Raw genomic sequence first — 20,992 nt, forward strand, 5'->3', positions numbered from 1 at the left:
AGATGATCAGGTTACTCTTTCAATGTCCATTTTCCTTTTCCTTCCAGAATATCAGGTCAGTTTTCCTTAATAAGTTCTTGAAAAATGCTATTCAGGTCATACATTTTATTATGGTTTTCAAGTAGTCCAAGGATTTTAATATTTTCTCTCATGAATCTATTTCCCAGGTCAGTTGCTTTTCCCATTAAGTATTTTATATTTTCTTCTATTTTTTTATTCTTTTGAATTTGTTTGATTGATTCTTGGTGTCTCATAGAAACATTACTTTCCACTTGCCCAATTCCAACTCTTAAGGAGTTAGTTACCTCAATGCTTTTTGCATTTTGTTTTATATTTGCACAATTGTACTTTTTAAGGAGTTGTTTTCTTCAGTGGGTTTTGTATCTCCTTTTCCATTTGGACCATTTTACATTTTAAGCAGTTGTTTTCTTTATCTAAGTAGTTAATCCATTTCTTATCATTCTCTTGCATTGCTCTCATTTCTTTTCCCAATTTTCTTCTCCCTCTCTTATATGATTTTAAGCTTCTTTTTTAAGCTCTTTATTGAATTCTTTTTGGCCTTGAGAACACTTTCTGTTTTCTCTTGGGTTTTTGCCCATAGATTTTTTGACATTGTTGTCCTCTTCTAATTTTGTGTCTTGCTCTTGCCTGTCACCATAATAACTTTCTTTGGTCAGATTATTTGTTTTTTGTTTTGGGGGGCTCATCTTTTTTGGCCTTTTCTCTTTAAGTTTGATTTCTGTTCCTGAGTTGAAAGAGGCACTCTTTCAAATGTCTTGCACCAGTGGCTGCAGGACCTGACTTTTAAACTGGTACTACCCTGAGACCCACAGGGGATCCTTATATCTGATGATGTCTTGAGGGAATGGAGTGGGAGTGGTTGTGTGGTTGCTACTGTTGGAAACCTTAGGGGTCTGGCAGCTTACCTACTGCTAAGCTAGAGGCTTAAGGGTGTTATCTGTTTTGTGCTGGCATCAGTGGGGTGTTTCTTCATTTTCCCAGGTTACACTGAAGCACATGGGTGTCTGGCCACTGGAGGCCCCTATTTGCCCAGGGATGCCACTTTCTTTCATATATTTGTTTAATTTCTATTTTTTGTTTCCTCTTTATCTCCAATTCAACAAAAGCTTCATTGTGTGTAAAGCTGCCTACTCTAACAATTTGGGGGGTAATCTTCCACCTTTGTAGGATTCCACTCTTTCTTTAACTGCTTCTTTGGCTATTTCACAGTGTCTTCCACATACTTCTTAATTGCTTGCATCATATCCAGAGCCCTCTTCTGCTCCCAATCTAGAAGCAACTTGTAGGCTTTGTAAGCAGCTTCAAAAACAAAACATATGCCCAGATTAACAGGTGAGGAAAAAATACTTAAATAAACTCATTTAATATAAGAAAACTGACAAACCATCAATAGACTCCTTAGGAAAAATCCTCAGGTGCAGATGGATTTACAAGCAAATTCTATTAAACATTTAAAGAACAATTAATCCCCATATTATGTGGAGAGTGTTTTGGAAAATAGAGAAAGAAGGAGTCCTACCAAATTCATTTTATGATACAAATATGTTATTGATACTTGAACTGGGAAAAGCCAAAAAGTAGAAAGAAATTTGCAGAGCAATTTCCCTGATGAATATAAATGCAAAAAAGTTAAATAAAATAGCAAAAAGATTACAGTAACTTATCCTGAGAATAATACACTATGACAGGATAGGAATTTCACCAGTAATTCAGGTCTGGTTCAATAATAGGAAAATATCAGAAAAATTTTCTATATCGATAACAAAACTAATATAAAATGTATGATAATTTTCAAAGAGGCAGAAAAAGGTTTTGACCAAATATAGCACCAATTCCTATTAAAATCCTGGAGAGCTTGAGAAGAAATTGTGTTTTGCATAAAATGATAAGTATCATCTACCTAAAACCACAAGCAGGTATTCCAATAATATCATGGCAGAAACCAGGATGTCCATTATAACTACTGTTATTCAAATAGGGTGCCAAAAATGTTAGCTTTAGCAAAAAGAGAAGAAAAATGAATTGAAGGAATTGGTAAAGAAGAAATAAAGCTATCACTCTTTGCAAATGAGATGATGGTATATTAGAGGATCCTATAGAATCAAGTAAAATCCACTTGAAATATTAACAAGTTTAACAAAGTTGAAGGATATAAAATAAACCTACATAAAGCATATTATATATATATATGTGTATATATGTATATATGTGTGTGTATATGTACGTGTGTGTGCATTACAAAGTCCAATAAGAAGAGATGGAATGAGAAATTCCTTTTAAAGTTATTGTACAGGAGGCAGAGCCAAGATGGCACAGTGAAAGCTGGAACTTTCCTAAGCTAGCACCCTAAACACATCCAATACTTATAAAAAAATTTTTAATCAAATTTTAGAGCTACAGAACCCACAAAATGGCTGAGTGAAACACATCTCCAATTGAAGTTAGCTTGGCAAGCCAAAAGTAAGGAACTATCACAGTGGGTTGGGAGTGGAGTGCAGTCCCATCTGGCCTGTGTTCGCACAGGACAGCAGCACAGGCTGGTGGTACAGACCAGCCAGAGCAGATTTCAAGGGGATGAATCGCATGGCAGCTGTGTTGGTATCCAGACTTCTCAGTACATAAATGCCAAAGAGAAAGTAAAAGGTTGGTGGGGAAACTGTGTTGGAAGTGGGTGAGAGAAGAGCATGTCCAGCCCCTTACCCACAGGGTGGTGGAGGCAATGCTGGCTGTGGCAGCAGAGCAGCTGATTCTGGCATTCCAAGCCCATAGGTGGTGGGAGGACCAATCTGTTGATCAGAGGGATATTGCAGGAATCTCTTGACTGGCACTGAGGCAGGATTATCTTGCTTTGCCCTGCTTAAATCTGAGTCACAGTCTTGGGTGGCAGTCCTGTGGTGAGGAGTAGCACTGGCATGGCAGAAGCTGTCGTAACTTTTGAGAGGGAATCTTCCTCACAGTTCTAAGATAGGTGCCTATGAGTAGCTCAGACAACAGCTGTGCAAAATCCATAAATTTGAGACATAGCACTCTATATTGTCGAAGCAGAACTCTACCATGGCAAAGAGCTCAAAAGTCAAGTAATTAGCTAGAAAAATGAGCAAACAGAGGAAGATAAATATGACTATAGAATCATTTTTGGTGACAAAGAATATCAAAACATAGAACCAGAGGAAGACAACAAAGTCTAAACTCTTGCATCAAAAGTCTCCAAGAAAAATATGAATTGGTTGCAGAGCATGGAAAAGGTCAAGAAGGATTTTGAAAATCAAATAAGAGAAGTAGAGGAGAAATTGGTAAGAGAAATGAGAACAATGCAAGAAAATCATGAAAAAAATTAGTCAACAATTTGCTAAAGGAGACTCATAAAATACTGAAGAAAATAATATCTTAAAAATATACTAACTCAAATGGCAAAAGAGGTCCAAAAAAATCAGTGAGTAGAAGAATGGCTTAAAAAGCAGAATTGGCCAAATGGAAAAGAAAACCCAAAGGTTTCAGGGAAGAAAAAAAATTTCAGAAGTAGAATGAAGCAAATGGAATCTAATGACCTCATGAGAAATTAAAATATAAAACAGATCGAAAAGAATAATAAAATAGAAAACATTGTAAAATATCTCATTGGAAAAATCACTGATGTGGAAAATAGGGCCAGGAATGACAATTTAAAAATTATTGGACTACCTGAAAGTCATAATCAAAAAAAAAAAAAGGCTTAGACATCATCTTTCAAGAAATTATCAAGGGAAAGTGCCTTGATAATCTAAAACCAGAGGATAAAATAGAAATTGAAAGAATCCACCAATCACGTCTTGAAAAAGATCCCCAAAAGAAACCTCCTAGGAACATTATAGCCAAATCCCAGAGTTCTCATGTCACAGAGAAAATATTACAAGCATTCAGGAAGAAAAAAAAATTGTTATTGTGGAAACACAATCAGGATAACACAAAATCTAACAGCTTCTACATTAAGAGATTTAAAATCTTGGAATACAATATTCTAGAGGTCAAATCAGCTAGGATTAAAACCAAGAATCACCTACCCAGCAAAAATGAGTATAATACTTCTGGGGCAATCTGAATATTCAATGAAATAGAGGACTTTCAAAAATTCCTGATGAAAAAAACAAAACTCAACAGAAAATTTGACTCTCAAATAAAAGAATCAAGAGAAGGAATATAGGAAAGAGAAATCATAAGGAACTTATTAAAGTTGATCTATTTATATTCCTAAATGGAAAGACAATGTTTGTAACTCATGAGACTTTCTTCAGTATTAGGGTAGTTGAAGAGAATGCCTGTGTGTATGTATATGTATATGTATGTGTATGTGTGTGTGTCTGTGAATATATATGGCACAAGATCAGTTGAATATGGAGGGATGATATCTAAGAAATAAAATAAAGAGGTGAGCAAGGAATTTATATGGAGAAGGACAAAAGGAGAGATAGAATAAGGTAAATTATCTCAAATAAAAGAGGCAAGAAAAAGTTGTTACAATGAAAGGGAAGAAGAGGGAGGTGAAAGGGAATGAATCAACCTTACTCCAATTTTATCTGACTTAAGGAGGGAATAACACACACATTCAATTGGGCATATTACCTACAATACAGGAAAGAAGTAGGGTAGAAGATAAGGGAAGGGATGATGGAAGGGAGGCCAGATTGGGAGGGGGTAGTCAGAAGCAAACACTGTTTAAAAAGGATGGAGTCAAATAAAAAAATAGAATAAGTTGGGTGTAGGATAGGATGGAGGAAATATAGGTAGTCTTTCAAGATTTGCCTACTATGGAAATGTTTTGCATAATGACATATCTCTTAACTTTATTGTATTGCTTGTCTTCTCAGTGGGGGTTAGTGAGGAGGAAAGAAGGGAGAGAATCTGGAACTCAAAGTTTTCAAAACTATTTTTAAAAAATTGCTTATATATGCAACTGGGTAATAAGATATACAGGCAATGAGGTATAGAAATCCATCTTACCCTACAATAAAATTAGAAGAAAAGTGGTAAAATGGGAATGGAGGGGATAGAAGACAGGGAAGACTGGCAGAAGGGGTAATCAGTATGCTGGCCCTCTTGGGGTGGGAGGAAGGTGAGAGCTGGAGAGAAAATTTAGAACTCAAAGTCTTATGGAAATGAATGTAGAAAACTAAAATAGATAAATAATTTTTTTTAAATTATTGTATATATTATAAAATATTTGGGATTCTACCTGCCAAAACAAACCTATTTATGAACACAATTAGAAAACCCTTTTCCACAAAGTCATATCTAAATAATTGGAAAAACATCAATTGCTCATGGGTAAGTTGAGATAACATAATAAAAATGAGTATTCTACCCAAATAATTCTACCAAAAATAAATTACTTATTCAGTCCCATAACAATCAAAATACCAAAAACTGTTTGTAGAGCTAGAAAAAAAATGATAACAAAATTCATCTGGAAGAAAAAATTTCCAGAATACCAAGGGAATTAATGGAAACAAATGCAAATAAAAGTTGCCTCTCCAAACCAGATCTTAAATTTTATTATAAAGCAGCAATCATCTAAACTACTTGGTATGGGCTATGAAATAGAGTGTTGGGTCAGTGGAATAGGTTAGGTACCAAAAAGACAATATTCAATGACTATAGTAATCTCACACTGAATAAGCCCCCAAGTTGCAGCTTCTGGGATAAGAATTCACTATTTGATCAAAACTGCTGGGAAAATTAGAAAATAGTATGGCAGAAACCAGGCATAGACCAACATCTTACACCATATACCAAAATAAAGTAAAAATGATTCTATCATTTAGAGAAAAAGGCTGATACTATAAGTTCATTGGGAGAGCAAGGGATAGTTTACCTGTCAGATTTATGGAGAACTGAATAATTGATGAGCAAACAAGAGATAGAGAGCATTATGAAATTCAAAATGGATAATTTTGATTACATTAAAATGGAAATGTTTTTACACAAACAAAATCCATTGCAACCAAGTTAGAAGGGAAGCAGAAAACTGGGAAAGAGTTCCAGCGTCTCTGATAAAGGCCACCTCTCTAAAATATATATATATATATAGAACTGAATTAAATTTATAAGAATGTGAGTCATTCCCTAAGTGATAAATAGTCATAGAAGATGAGTAGGTCATAGAAAAGAATAGACATAGAAGATGAGGAATCAAAGCTATCTATAGTTATATGAAAAAAAATGCTCTAAATCTCTATTGATTGGATAAATGCAAATCAAAATAACTTGGAGGTACCACCTCACACCTATTAGATTGGCTAAAATAACAAAAAATGGTAAATGTTGGAGAAAATTTGGAAACATTGGAAGACTAATGCATTATTTTTGATTTTGTGAAGTAATTCAACCATTCTGGGATGCAATGTGAAACAATTCCCAAAGGGCTATAAAAATGTGCATACCCTTTGACCCAGAAATACTATTTCTACATCTGTATCCCAAAGAGATCATACTAATGGGAAAAGGACCTGCATGTACAAAAATATTTCTAGGAGTTCTTTTTGCAGTGACCAAGAATTGGAAATTAAGCAAATGGCTATCAATAGGGGAATGACTGAACAAGTTGTGGCATATGAATGTAATGAAATACTCTTTTGCTATAAGTCATGATGAGTGGCCAGATTTTGGGAAAATCTGGAAAGACTTACATGAACTTGTGCTGAGAGAAGTGAACAGAAACAAAACATTGTACACAGTAACAACAACATTGCGTGATGACTCATTTTGATATATTTATCTCTCCTTAACATTGCTAAAATATAACACAACTCCCAAAGACTCACAATGGAAAATGCTGTCTAAATCCAGAAAAAACCCACGAAGTCTGAATGCAGATTGAAGTATATTATTTGTTTTTTCTCTTTTTTCTTTCTCATGGTTTTATTTCTTCTTTACAACATAACTAATGTGAAAATAAGCTTAATATGAATATATATGTAGTGCCTATTTTAATTTGAACACTATTTTGGGGTGGGAACAGGGAAGAGATGGGGAGATAATTTGGAATTCAAAATCTTACAGAAAGGAATGTTGAAAACTAAAAATAAATATAAAGTGAAAAAGCCAAAACTGTCTATACTCTCTCTGTGTCATCTTAGTTCTTGTCTGGGTGCACCAATATGGATAACTGACTGAATTGCTTCTTGATTTCCTTATCTGGAGTCTATGTGAAGAACCTTACATGGGCTCAATTTAAAATACAATTATCCAGGTAGGGTCAGTCATTCATTTTTTTTTACAACAGAATTTCTTTTTCCCCAAAAATTATTTATTTTTAATTTTCAACATTCGTTCCCATAAGATTTTGAGTTACAAAATTTTCTCCCCATCTTTCCCCTACTTCACACCTCAAAAGAGTGATCCTATTGAATATCTCTTCCTCCAATCTGTTCTCTCTTATATACTCCCACATTCCTCACCCCTGACTTTCTAGTAGGGCAAGATAGATTTCTATACCCCAATGCCTGTATATCTTCTTTAACAGTTGCATGTTCCCTTCTTCCCTCCTCACCCACCCTCACTGGGAAGATAAGCAATTTAATATAGCTTGTACATGTATAGTTAACACAAAACATTTCCATAGGAGTTATATTGTGAATTCCCTCCATACTACCCCACCGCCACTTATTCTATTTTCTCTTGTGACTCTGCCCTTTTCAAAAATGTTTACTTCTACCTACCCTCTCCCCCAATCTGCCCTCCCTTCTATCATCCCCCCAGTTATCCTCTTCCCCTATTTATTCCTGTATGGTAAGCTACCCAATTTAGTGTGTATGTTATTTTCTCATTAAGCCAAATTCAATGAGAATAAGGTTGACCCATTCCCTTTCACTTTCCTGATCAGTCCCCTCCCCCTTTTATATGAGATAATTTATCATAATCTATCTCTCCCTTTGTCCTTCTCCCAATATAATTCTCTCTCACCTCTTAACTTTATTTTTTTAGATATCATCCCTTCATATTCAACTCATCCCATTCCTCTATCTATATATACATGTACATAAATATGCATATACTCACATATATATACACACTTATACCCTCATATATATATATATATATACATATACATATACATATATATTCCCTTCAACTATCCTCATATTGAGGAAAGTCTCATGAGTTAAAATGATTGTTCTTCCATATGGGAATGTAAATAGTTGATCTTTAATAAGTACTTTATGAGTTATTTTTCCTGTTTACCTTCTCTTGCTTCTCTTCCTTCTTACATTTGAAAGTAAAATTTTCTGTTCAGCTCTAATTTTTTCATCAAGAATGCTTTAACATCCTCTATTTCAGTGAATGGCCATAGTTTTCCCTAAAACACCCTACTCAGTTTTGCTGGGAATTGATTCTTGGTTTTGATCCTAGCTCCTTTCACCTCTGGAATATCATATTCCAAATCCTCCAATCCCTGAATGTAGAAGCTGCTAGGTATTATGTTATCCTGATTGTGTTTCCAAAATACTCAAATCATTTCTTCCTCTCTGCTTGCATTATTTTTTCCTTGACCTGGGAACTCTGGGATTTGGCTACAATATTTCTAGGGTTTATCTTTTGGTGATCTTTTTCAAAAGGTAATCAGTGAATTGTCTCAATTTCTATTTTGCCTTCTGGTTCTAGAATATCAGGGCAATTTTGCTTGAAAATTTCTTGAAAGATTTTGTCTAAGGTCATTTTTTTTTAATCATGGCTTTCAGGTAGTCCAATAATTTTAAAATTGTCTCTCCTGGATCTATTTTCCTGGTCAGTGGTTTTTCCAATGAGATATTTCACATTGCCTTCTATCTTTTCATTTGTTTGGATCTCTTTTATAGTATCTAGATTTCTCATAAAGTCATTAGCTTACATTTTCTCCAATATAATTTTGAAGACATTATTCTTTTCAGTGAGTTTTTGACATTCCTTTTCCATCTGACGAATTCGTATTTTTAAGACATTCTTATCCTCATTGGTTTTTTGGACCTCTTTTGACATTTGGGTCAGTCTATTTTTAAGGTGTTATTTTCTCCAGTATTTTGGGGCATCTACTTTAGCAGACTGTTGACTCACTTTTCTTGATTTTCTTGCATTGTTCTCATTTCTCTTCCCAATTTTTCCTCCACTTCTCTTACTTGATTTTAAAAATCTTTCTTGAGCTCCTCCATGGCCTGTAACCAATTCATATTTTTCTTGGAAGCTTTTAATGCAGGAGTTCTGACTTCATTGTCTTCCTCCCATTCCATGCTTTGATTCTTTTTGTCCCCAAAATGGGATTTTATGGTCTGTTTGTGCTTCTTCTGCTTCCTCATATTGACAGCCAATTACTTAACTTTTGAGTTCTTTGTCACAGTAGGACTCTGCTTCCAGATTTCAGAGAGGTATGTCCCAAATCACTGGGGTTATTGCAGCTGCAAGAGCTATTAGGAGGGTACCCTCCCTGAATTCTCCACAAGCTGTGGCCCACTGGCCACACAACCCAGGACCACCATCCAAGACCGAGATCCAGATCCAAGCAGGTTAAAACAAGAGCAATTACCCTCTGAATAGTCACTTGTTCCCCCTAAGATCTGTAGGCCAGGAGCTCTGGAGGCAGCTGACTGGCAGCAATTTCAGTAGCTGCACCTCCACTGCTTCTTGCCCTGAGGGCAGAGGCTGGACCCCACTCTTTTTCACCCCGTTCCAAAAGAGTTCGAAAGTTGCCTTTTCCTTTCTTTTTGGCATCTATGTATTAAGTCTGGAAACTGCCATAGCTGCTGGATATTCACTGTCCTGAAATCTGCTCTGGCCGATTCGGGTAGGGGTAACCCTTGGGTCAGAACTGCGCAGCTGATGCCCAACCATACCCAGCTTCCAGCTTGGTGTGTTAGACCCGTCCTGTCAGCCTACTGGGCTGCCTTCAGAGAAAGATTTGTTTCTCTATGTCACTTTTTGGCTTCTGTAGCTCTCAAATTTTAGAGGCATTTTTTTTACATGTATTGGATGTGATGGGAGCTGAAGCCATGTGGAGGTCCTGTTTCTCCTCTGACATCTTAACTCCACCCCGCTACAACAGTGTTTCTTATCTCTATTTGCTTATTGCTGTAGTTTGTCATAAATGCCTCTTTAGTGGAGCCAACACCACTACCCAAACTTCACTTCCCCTTGAAACCATCATATTGCCCAATCCAGTTACTATGTTTCTAATGTACTTGTGATGACATATTATATATTCTAACCATCTATGTTTGTTTCTTATTATATATTAGTATCTAAATTCCATGAAGCTGGGCAACATGTCCTAGCTAAACTTATTACCACCTGCACTTCCCAAGCCATGTAACAGTGCTCTTTATGCAATAGGCACTTGAATGCTTGTTGTTATTTTCATTTACTGAACTCCTTCAAAGGTGAGTTGCTTTGTTTAAATGAAGTCAAGTCTAATTCTCTAAAAAGCCTCCCCAAGAGAAGCTAAAATTGTACTTGTAAAGAATTTTGGACTGTACTGGCTGTTTGCAGCTACTTTCCAGAGGCAGAGAAATACCTCATGCTTTGAGGCTGAGGTGCTAATAAAAGGAGACCTCATGGAAACAGGAAATAATATAACATAGGGAAAAAGGTGTTGTGCTTTTCCCTGTACATGAGAAGCAGCAAGACCATGGGGACTGTGGTAGAAAAACTTTCAATTCCTTATCTCAAACCTTCACCTATTCCTGGGACACTAGAATAAAAAAGCATGTCGCAAATTACAGGATTGTGGATTTTTATTGTTATTGCTGTTATTTTGTTTTTGTTGTTTCTTTGCTTGAAGACACTTGCCCAGGTGACTAAATTTATGAGAAGAAATTTTTAAAAAATGACTTACTACTGATAACCTCCTCATTGCCTTATTTCATGTGGCTGTGACTGTCACCCATATATAATCATGGTTTTATTCTGTTAAAGACTACATCTGATTGAGTCAATCCTATTTCTCATACACACTTGTAATTGTTCTTACTCCTTTGTATTTCCTCTATCTCTTTATTTACAGTGAGGGGTCAAAGGAAAGCAGTAGGGGTCACATGAAAAAGAATGAACTTTCTCAGCACAGGAATGGATTTTCTCCTTGAGGGCATAATTAGGAAATATTCACATGTTTTATAACTCTACCTCTGAAGTCAGAATATTACAGACTTGGGAGTCATCAGATTATGAGCTTTATGTAGTCACTCCTAAAGGTTACATGTATGTTATATGATTTTTAAAAATTTCATTTACTCTACTTATATCTGAAAAGGGTGTGTGTATGTGCATGAGTGTGTGTGTGTGTGTGTGTGTGTGTTGAGGCACAGAAAGAAAGTTAAAGGAGATCATATGGCCTGTGGGCACTTAAACAGGGAATAATGTACATTGTTATATATTAAAATTTCTAATTCTTAAAAACAACTTTTAATAATTTATATTTTATATAAAATATGCCTTAATATAAAACAGTTTAATAAGGACAATATCTGAAAAGTTGAGGACTTCTCACCAGTTTTTGAATTATCGACAAATTTTTAAAATACACCTTTTTATCTTAAAAGTATATTTTTAGAGTCTTGTTTTGTTTTGAGCAAATCAAATATAGATGAACAAAAATCCCATCATCCTTGCCATGTAATTTGTTTTCCCTGAGAAATAGCTATGTTGTCATGAGTAATGCTAATAAGCTGTTATAAAACATTGATAGAAGTTAACATGGTAAATATGCATTAAACTCAGAATTAGCAAATGTGAAGTGTATTCATCCTATCCATATAAGCTGACATCCTGTAGGTGAAAGAACTATTACTACCCCAACTTAGTCTAACAGGAAAAAGTTTTGGCTGCACCTTGCCCACATCATTGGATATTTTAAAAGATTCAATAGAAAATATGTGTGTGTGTGTGTGTGTGTGTGTGTGTGTGTGTGTATAGAGAGAGGGGGGGGGAATGAGCATGTACAACTGAATTCTTGGTACTGCTATCTATGTTACACAACAAGTACTTTCAAAGTATCTCATGAGTTTGAAGGGCGTTCTGATTTGAAGAGCAGGTCAGACATATAAACCAAAGTTTGAGTTGACATGACTTAATATTCCCCCAATATGAGTCCTTTTTTTTGGACAATGATGATTTTGATTGGAAATTAAAGATAAATAATGATATCAGAGAAAACCTGCTGATAATACCCTTTGTGTAGCATAACATGATTCATTTTCACTGCCATGTTCTGTTCAATTTAATTATGTTCCCTAGTTCACAAGCAGCCAGTGTTTTTGAAATTATTGGAAGTTATATGTATCTGAATAGTTGTTACCCTTTCTATCTCCTCAGCTCATTTAAAGATCTACTTACTCAGATGGTCTCTGCCAATGACAGAGGATGGAAAAATAAATGATGAAAACAGATTCTCTCTGATTCTTATGTTCCCATTGTTTTTCTCCTTCCTTATTTTATCTTCCCTTATTAAGCCATTAGTTATTTTGTTTCTGTTTACCCTCTTAAATTTGCTTTTTTTTTTTGTCCTGGTCAAGAAATGAGGTTTCCTGATTTTGACCCTATCCTTCCTTTCCTGAAGTCTTCCCTCAGGTTTGATCATTCCTGTAAATGTTATTTCAGCCATACATAAAGTAAATCTCTGAAACACAGGATGCTTATCCATCAATCAACATGTATTAAACATCTGCTATGTACCAGCCACTATGCTAAGCACTAGGTATACAAAAAGATACAGAAAACAATCTTTTGCCTCAAGGAGCTTACTATCTAATGGGAGAGATAACATGAAAAGAAATGAACAAAAAGTCACTTACAAACAGAATAAACAGGAAATAATTAAAAAGAAAGAAGCATTAGAACTGAGTGATTAGGAAAGGTTTCATATAAAAGTCTGGATCTTTATTGGGACTTAAAGGAAACCACACAATCTAGTAAGTGAGGTTGTGGAGGGAGAACATTCCAGACACAGGGACAGGGCAACAAGAATTCCCAGAGCTGAGAGATGGGGGATCTCATTTGTGGAACAGGCAAGAGGACAATGTCACTGGATTGAAGGGTACACAGGTACTAATGCTTTCAATTCCTCTCCTCTCTTTATGCCTTTTTTCCCTCTATCTACTACCACTCTGCTATGGAAGGGAAATTTTATTTCATAAATATTTATTAAGTGGCTACCCTATATGAAGCAATGTGTGAGATCCTGGGGAAACAATGACAAAAGTAATTCCCTGGCCTTTTGTGTTCTACATGAGAAATGTTTGAAACCTCTACTGAGTATTTCTCTAAAGTCATTGAACTAAAATACCAGAATTTTACTATGCATTCCTCTCCCTTTCTAACATTACCAGTGTAATGTGAGTTTTGCACATGTCCAGATCACTTCAAATTATGGGAGACCAGATTCTGGAAGATGACCATATGCATTCTCCTATCATGTGCGTGGGAGTAACCTCTGCATTAACTGTGATGCTAGAAGATACTGCATCTTTAAAAACTTCCAACCTGGGATATTCTTTCTCTTTCCCCAGTGTCTGGAGGTGAGGATCACAATATCAAATTCACTCACAGTGCATGTATACCATGTATTGATTTGGTAGGGGGAAGGTCTTGTGGTCCCAAGAAATATGCTTCGGCTTTTGTTCTCATTTGTTCTCTCTTATTTGTCCTTGTCATTTCTAGTAACAAGTGCTTAAATTTCCACTGGGCTCAGGAGATCCAGCCATGGCAAACTTGGAGGCACAAGCTCATGCTGAATATGTAGCAAGCCAGCCCACTATGAGAGAAGCTTTGAGAACTCAAGGTGACGGGGACTTTAGCCCAAGGGTTTTGGGTTTTATACTTGGAGTTTGGTAGAATCATCCTATAAAAGAACTGAAGTAAATTGTGAAATAAATACTCTTCCAAAGTAGCACAGGGGGCATTTGACACTATCAAAGGGGTTGGTAGAATGTTTATATGCTTATTCTTGTTCCTGTGAAGTAAATATTCCTTTACGTAAGCTAATGTAGTGGCAAGAATCCTGGCGTCCTTAGGGTGGCTGCTCACACAGGTTCTTGGATCTGCAAATCAACATCTGGGTTTAAACATCTGGGTTTTTCAAAGCCAGGGGACTCTGGACAATGGCTTCTGAGAATCCATATCAAATCACAGAACACTTCTCAAAGTGAGCCCCAAAACAAAGCTACACATCAGGGCTTATATAGCCTTCTCCTGGCTAAGAGAATGTAATAACCTTATTGATCCACTAGCCAATCAAAAGGTATCTACTGAAAAACAAGCCTCCTACCCTAGGCTCCAGGTGCACTTTAGACTAGGGGCAGGGGAGATCTTTAAAATTTACATTCCCATTACATTTGGCCCCAAGATCTTTAATGCCCATAGCATAGACAATTTACTTTTGAATTAGCACTAAGCATCTCTTAGGTCACATTTTCAAGATACAGAACTAAAGTTACCAAAGTGGCCACTGGGCCTTAAACAAACACAAAGTACATAGCATTATCACTTCGATTCAAAACAAGAGTCCAAATAAAGTTCTCTTGGGAGAAGGGGGGGAATGATGGGGAGCTTGTGCTCAAGCCCCACCCTAAAATATGGTTTTCTGTGTTTATTGTGTGCTATTCTTGTTATATTGTTGTGAAATTTTGTTGACACCAGTTATTCCTAATGTATTTGTGCCAAGTAAGGGACATGAAAGATCTTGGGGCTAAATGTAAGGGTTATGGGATTTAAAGATCTTCCATGCCCCATTGGACTTGCTGACATAGCAGGAAAGGGCGGAGCAAGAGGAAGCGGAAGCCAAGCTAGAGTTTCTGCGGTGGCTAGCAGTGGCAGTGATGGCGTCAGCAGCAGCAGAGGCAGCGCGAATCCCTTTCCTACTACGTCAGCAAGTCCAATGGGGCATGGAAGATCTTTAAATCCCATAACCCTTACAGCTAACCAGTCTAGCAACTTGTCAAATGGAACTGGCCTGCATGGGTCTTCTTTTAATAGAAGGAACACTATTGGTATAAATAGAAGAGCCAATAGGCATCACTGTTATTGTTTAACATTAACTATTCAGCCTAGAAGCAATAAGAACCAGTGTAATCATAGTTATAACACATTTTCTATAGAGATCTATATTTTATGAACACTTCCCATCTGTAAAATCACTCATATATGAAGATAAGCAACTGACAACCTTAGGGAATATCCTGGAAAACTGAAAGATTGAGTGACTTTCTTATGTGTGCATGAGGGGTTAGAGATGAATACAAGTCTTCTTAATGTCATGACTAGTCCTTTGTCCATTATACTACAGTGAATGTCTAGAATTCAGGAAAAAATATGAATAACTGCTCAATAATTTAGCAATTATAAAATACTTCAACTCTTTTAAAAAGTACAAAATTCAAATTTTAATTTCACTTGAAACAAAATGTAGATGACAAAACTAAGATGTAAAGGAAGAGGAGGGGAGGGTAAAGAAATCTTAACAAAATGGAATAAGCCAAGAATTTTGAGTCACAAACATGGATTGGAACCCCAACTTTGGACCTTAGGTAAGTTGCTCCACATCTCCATGACTCTGACTGTAAAAGGAAGAGGTTGTATCCCCAATTGCCTCTAAGGTTTCTTTTAGCTCTACATATATGATCTGGGAAAGAAATGGCAGGCTTATAGAAGAGTGAAGGGGGAAAAAGTAAACATATAAAAATATGATTTTGTTCCCAATTTTTCTAATTTTCAAAATTTTTCTATCTGCATGTGATGTATATATATAATATGTGTATATATATGTCTGTATGTGTAAACAGACAGGTAGATGATAGATAGATAGATAGATAGATAGATAGATAGATAGATAGATAGATAGATGGATGGATAGATATATACATACGTATATACATAGATGGATAGACAGACAGACAGACAGACAGAAAGACAGACAGACAGACAGACAGACAGACAGACAGACAGACAGACAGACAGATAGATAGATAGATAGATAGATAGATAGATAGATAGATAGATAGATAGATAATGATTTCAAACATAACTAACAGAATTGTGGTAGGATTTAAGAAGGCCTGCTTATATTTTAAGTTCATCAAGTATATAAGACAAAAAGTTTGAGAATGAGGAGTTCTTAAACTATTTTTTACCATGATCCCCTTATCCAGTAATGGGAAGCCTAAGTATACCTTGTCAGAATAATGTATTTAAGTGAGTGGAATAAAATACATAGAATTTTAAGGGAATTCAATCTAATCGAAATAAAGTTATCAATTTTTTTAAGGTTCACATACACCTCTTAACAAGTCAAGTCAAAAAGCATTTATCAAATGCCCTGTGATGTGCCAAACACTGTATTAAGTTCTGTTGATATAAAAATAGGCAAAAAGAAAGACAGTCTTTGCCTTTAAGGATCTTCCCTTCTAAGGGAGCTGAAAATTTAGGGAGATGGAGAATGGTGGCAAAATCCAGAGAATGAGGATAGCTAAGTCTGAGTCTTTCTTGATAACGTAGGTTCAAGGAAGAACCCTTGTTAGGGGCATAATAAAGGTTTGAGAAAGGAGCTATGGCAGCAAAGTGAGGAGAATAAAGGGTGACATAATTCAAGGTTAATCCCTCCTATATTTTAAAGTTTCTTCTTTGTTAACTGCTCTCAGACATTCCTGAAAGGGTAAAATAATAATGTACAGATTCAATTTGATGGAAGGAGATGAAATTAGAAAGCAATTATTTGCATTATTAAAATTATAGTTTTAAATATTACATGTAGTCAAGTAGCTACATTGAAAAGCAATTCTGAGGTCCTCAGAATAAAGTTCCTTATATGAAATTATCCTTAAATATCTTTCCTGGATGAGCTCTGTCATTCAGTAGGAGAGTAAAAGAATCTTGTATGACAGGACTATCATGGACACTATAAGATGGAGGCAGGATGCAATGAAGCCAAAAATCCCCACTGAGACATGCATATGTATGAAAAGACATGGGAAGCTTACCAAACTTGAAGATGGGACTCTATATTTAAACTAGGTGGTAATATAGTATTTGCAAGGCTTTTATAACGTAGAAGCCACACGTCAGTGTTTTTGTTTTAAGCCTGAAAACTCATGGACTAATTTGGAACACCTGGCTCTGGCACTTTTCAATACACGATATAGAGTCTGTGTACAGAGACAGAAACCTCAAAAGCTTAAGTATATTTAGCATAACAAATATTATGTAAGATGCTGGGTGCAGGTGTGGTGGTAAAAATAAAATTACCTGTAAAACCCTGACTGATGAGTAAACAGGAACTGAAATGGTCTTAGGCTGTTCTGTTATTGGAATAGAATACCCATAGTTATCTTAGCAGCTATAGATTTCCTTTAATGAGAATTCAAAATTGACTCTTTGGAAATGAACAGGCATAGAAAGCTATTGTTCCTGAGCAGCTGATGGTAGAAACTATGACACATCTATTATTACAATTTACTTTTCACATAATATAATTATGCTATGTAAAAATCCCCAAAATAAAGATAAAACAAGAACTTTTTCCCCCTGTTTTTTAAACCTGAATTTCTGGACATTTACACTTCCTTAATTATCTCAACTGTCTTAAAATAACTCTATCCAGCCACAATCTATACTAGAAAATACAAACCTGCTTTTCTGAGGTATTTCTCTTTCTATTGTTTTGCATAAATAATTTTGGGTATCTCATTGGCACTCAATATTTCACAGGTTTTTAAAGCTTTTGATAGATGAGCACTTACCCAATTACAACCTTCAGTCCCATGGTTTCATTCTCTCATTACTTCATTTTGAACCTATCACATATTGTAAAGAACTCCAGAGATTAGAGATCATTGCTACTTTTTGCCATATTGTCTGCTGTTTAATGCAGACATATAAATAGGTAAGGATAAAATGTTTCCAGAGTAGGAGTTTCCGTTCCCTCATCCTTAAGAGACAAAAAAAAATTATAAATGATTTAGCTGTATCTCATAAATTTACTGTGGGGTCTTCAGTTATTTTAGGGTTGATTTGCTTAACCACTCAAGTAGAAGAGAGGGGAATATTTATAGCTGTCACAAGTGCTTTATTGTAACTGAACATAGCACTAAAATAGAAGCTGTAGGTGTTTGTCATTCATGGATTTCTTCAATTTCTTAGGTGACTTTATTCTGGGATTAAAAAACAAACAAACAATTAACATTATAACTTTTGGAAGGAAAAATATTCATATGAATTTGGACAATTTCCTCATAAATATTAAAAAAGAACTATAATCTTTACAAAGACTTCTGACTTAGTTACAAAGAATACTGTTATGCAATTTGCACAAAATCACACTGGCCTGAGCAGAAGCAGCTTATAAATCAACATATCTATCTGCCCTTTTGGTCTTTACTAATGAGAGTGAAACCAAGGAAAACACATGGTTATGAGTTGTATTGACTAGAAATGATGAAGTTTGCCAGGAGTCAAAAATAGAGTTTTGAAACATGGAGTTTTCTAGCCAGACTGCAAACCATCCAACTGGATAAGCATTCCTTTGGATATTATAATTAGGCACCTGGACAAAAGCACTGGGGTTGTCTGTTGTCTAAGGTGTTTAGTCTAGTACAGTTAGCTCTCAATTAGTCCTGAAAATTGGAAGTCAAGTGACACTAGCAATTTCAAATAAAAGATAATCCAAAAGAGAAAGCATGGTGGGGAACGTAGAGGTTAAGAATTTGTCTACACTTCTACTTCTAGTGAACACCAAATGGCGGATGACATCGGTGCTGCAGGAGGTGAGGTAGTCCCTGGGCCCCAGCCTCGGAGGCCGGGGAAGCTTCCGCTGTGGTTTCAGCATTGGGGGCCAAGGTCGAGGCCAGGGCTGTGGTCAAGGCCATGGCCATGGCCACAGGGCCCATGGAGGAAAGGCCGAAGACAAGGAGTGGGTTCCTGTCACTAAGTTGGGCCAGCTAGTCAAGGCCATGAAGATCAAGTCTTTGGAAGAGATCTATCTCCCTTCCCATCAAGGACTCTGAAATCATATATTTCTTCCTGGGATTTTCTTCATTCCTGTTAAGAAACAAACTAGAGCTGGACAATGTACCAGGTTCAAGGTTTTTGTGGTCATTGGTGAATACCATGGCCATGTTGGTCTGGGTGTCAACTGCTCCAAGGAAGTGGCCATAGCTATTCGTGGTGCTGTCATTCTGGCCAAGCTGTCTATCGTTCCAGTGAGACATGGCTACTGGGGGAACAAGATTGGCAAGCCTCACACAGTACCCTGCAATGTCACTGGGTGATGTGGGTCGGTTTTGGTGTGCCTGATCCCTGCCCCTACAGGTACTGGCATTGTCTCAGCTCCTGTGCCTAAGAAGCTCCTGATGATGGCTGGAATTGATGATTGCTACACTTCTGTGAGAGGCTGTACTGTCACTCTGGGCAACTTTGCTAAAGCCACCTTTGATGCCATCTCTGAAACATACAGCTATCTAACCCCAGACCTGTGGAAGGAGACTGTGTTCACTAAGTCTCCTTATGAGGAATTCACCGGCCATCTTGTGAAGACTCACACTTGAGTATTTGTCCAGAGGACCCAGGCAGCTGCTGTGGCAACCACATAGATGTTTTGTTTTGTTTTGTTTTTTAATAAACAAATAAATTGAACTATGCCTGCTAAAAAAAAATATCTACAATTTAGGAGAAACTGTCATTCAAATCCTGTCTCTGACATGTCATGACTGTGAGACCATTCACCTTTTCTATAATAAAGAGACCCTAATAGTTTTGGCTCTTATTTAATAGGTTTGTGGTGATGATGAGATGAGGTGATTATAAGCAATGCACTTTATTACACTTAAAGCCTTTTATAAATGGTGGCCATTATTATGTAGAGCATTCCTTCCACCCTGTGAGGTCCATGATTCCCTAACATGTATCCCCACCCCTAACCTAAAATAGAATTCCTCTCATGAACTCTAGATCCTCAACACCCACTGTTTACATGACACTTTTACATGAATTTCATATTGGTATCTCAAATTGAACAGTGTTAAAACTGAAGTTACTATTTCCCCACCTCCAGCCAGAAATCTATCTCTTTTCCTGATTATCCATTAGAGAGAAGCAGAGCCAAGATAGTAGAGTAAAAGCAAGGACTCTCCTGAGCTCTCTCCCAAACCCCTTCAAATATATTTTAAAATGACTCTGAACAATTTATAGAGTAGCAGAACCCAGAAAAAGACAGAGTGGAACAAATTTCCAGGCCAAGACAACCTGGAAGGTTGATAGGAAAGGTCTGTTACACCAGGTTGAAAGAGGAGTACAATACAGCACAGGCTACATGAGCATAGCCCCAGTCCCAGCAGTCCAGAAGCAGGCCTTAGGAGTGATTGAATCAACAATGATAGTGGAAGCAGCAGTGGTCTATTCTGGAGTTCTCAGTCCATAGATGAAATGATTAAAAGTCATCTATTTCAACTTCCTGGAGCCAAGATAGCAGAGTAAGTAGTAAGTCACTCTCACTCCCCACTTATCAACCTTAAAAAACCCAGAAAATACCTCCCCAAGAAAAACCCTGGAACATTTGAGCCAGCAGAAGTACTGGGTGCAGCAGTATTTTACCTCAGGGGTTTAGGGGTATTAATGCAAAAGGTCCTTCTTGCTGTGGCTGAAGGGTACCAGTACAAAATGGGAGGTGTCCTAGCAACCCAGTTGCATGCCCCACATCTGCAAATCAGTAGGAAATCCTGAGTACCACGGTGGTAGAACAAACAAATATCAACTCCAGGAAATCCCCTGCTCCTCTCACCCCTGCCAATCCCAACCAAGCCCACCAGCCTGTGTTTGGCACAATCAGGGAAATCAGGAGATGCAGAGAACCACCACAAGCACTGGTGAACAGACATCCACCAGCAGCTGAACCTATGAATGTTCTAGAACAATCCCAGATGAGGAAGTACCCTCCAGCACCCAGAACAGCCCCACCCAAAGAGCTTCAGTGTAATCCTGGGGAAAT

At 36.8% G+C, this 20,992-nt stretch overlaps 2 pseudogenes; one reads left to right on the plus strand and one right to left on the minus strand.

Annotated features, from left to right (window-relative positions):
• Positions 1 to 540: 540 nt before the first annotated feature.
• On the minus strand, positions 541 to 7,250 carry LOC138155746 (dnaJ homolog subfamily C member 8-like; annotated as a pseudogene).
• A 6,469-nt stretch (positions 7,251 to 13,719) lies between these two features.
• On the plus strand, positions 13,720 to 19,753 carry LOC138155747 (small ribosomal subunit protein uS5 pseudogene; annotated as a pseudogene).
• The last annotated feature ends 1,239 nt before the right edge of the window (positions 19,754 to 20,992 follow it).

The sequence above is a fragment of the Petaurus breviceps genome, unplaced genomic scaffold (assembly GCF_028583685.1).
Source record: "Petaurus breviceps papuanus isolate PSGF00001 unplaced genomic scaffold, PetGlider_PUasm1.0 98, whole genome shotgun sequence".
In the NCBI taxonomy this organism is placed as follows: Eukaryota; Metazoa; Chordata; class Mammalia; order Diprotodontia; family Petauridae; genus Petaurus; species Petaurus breviceps.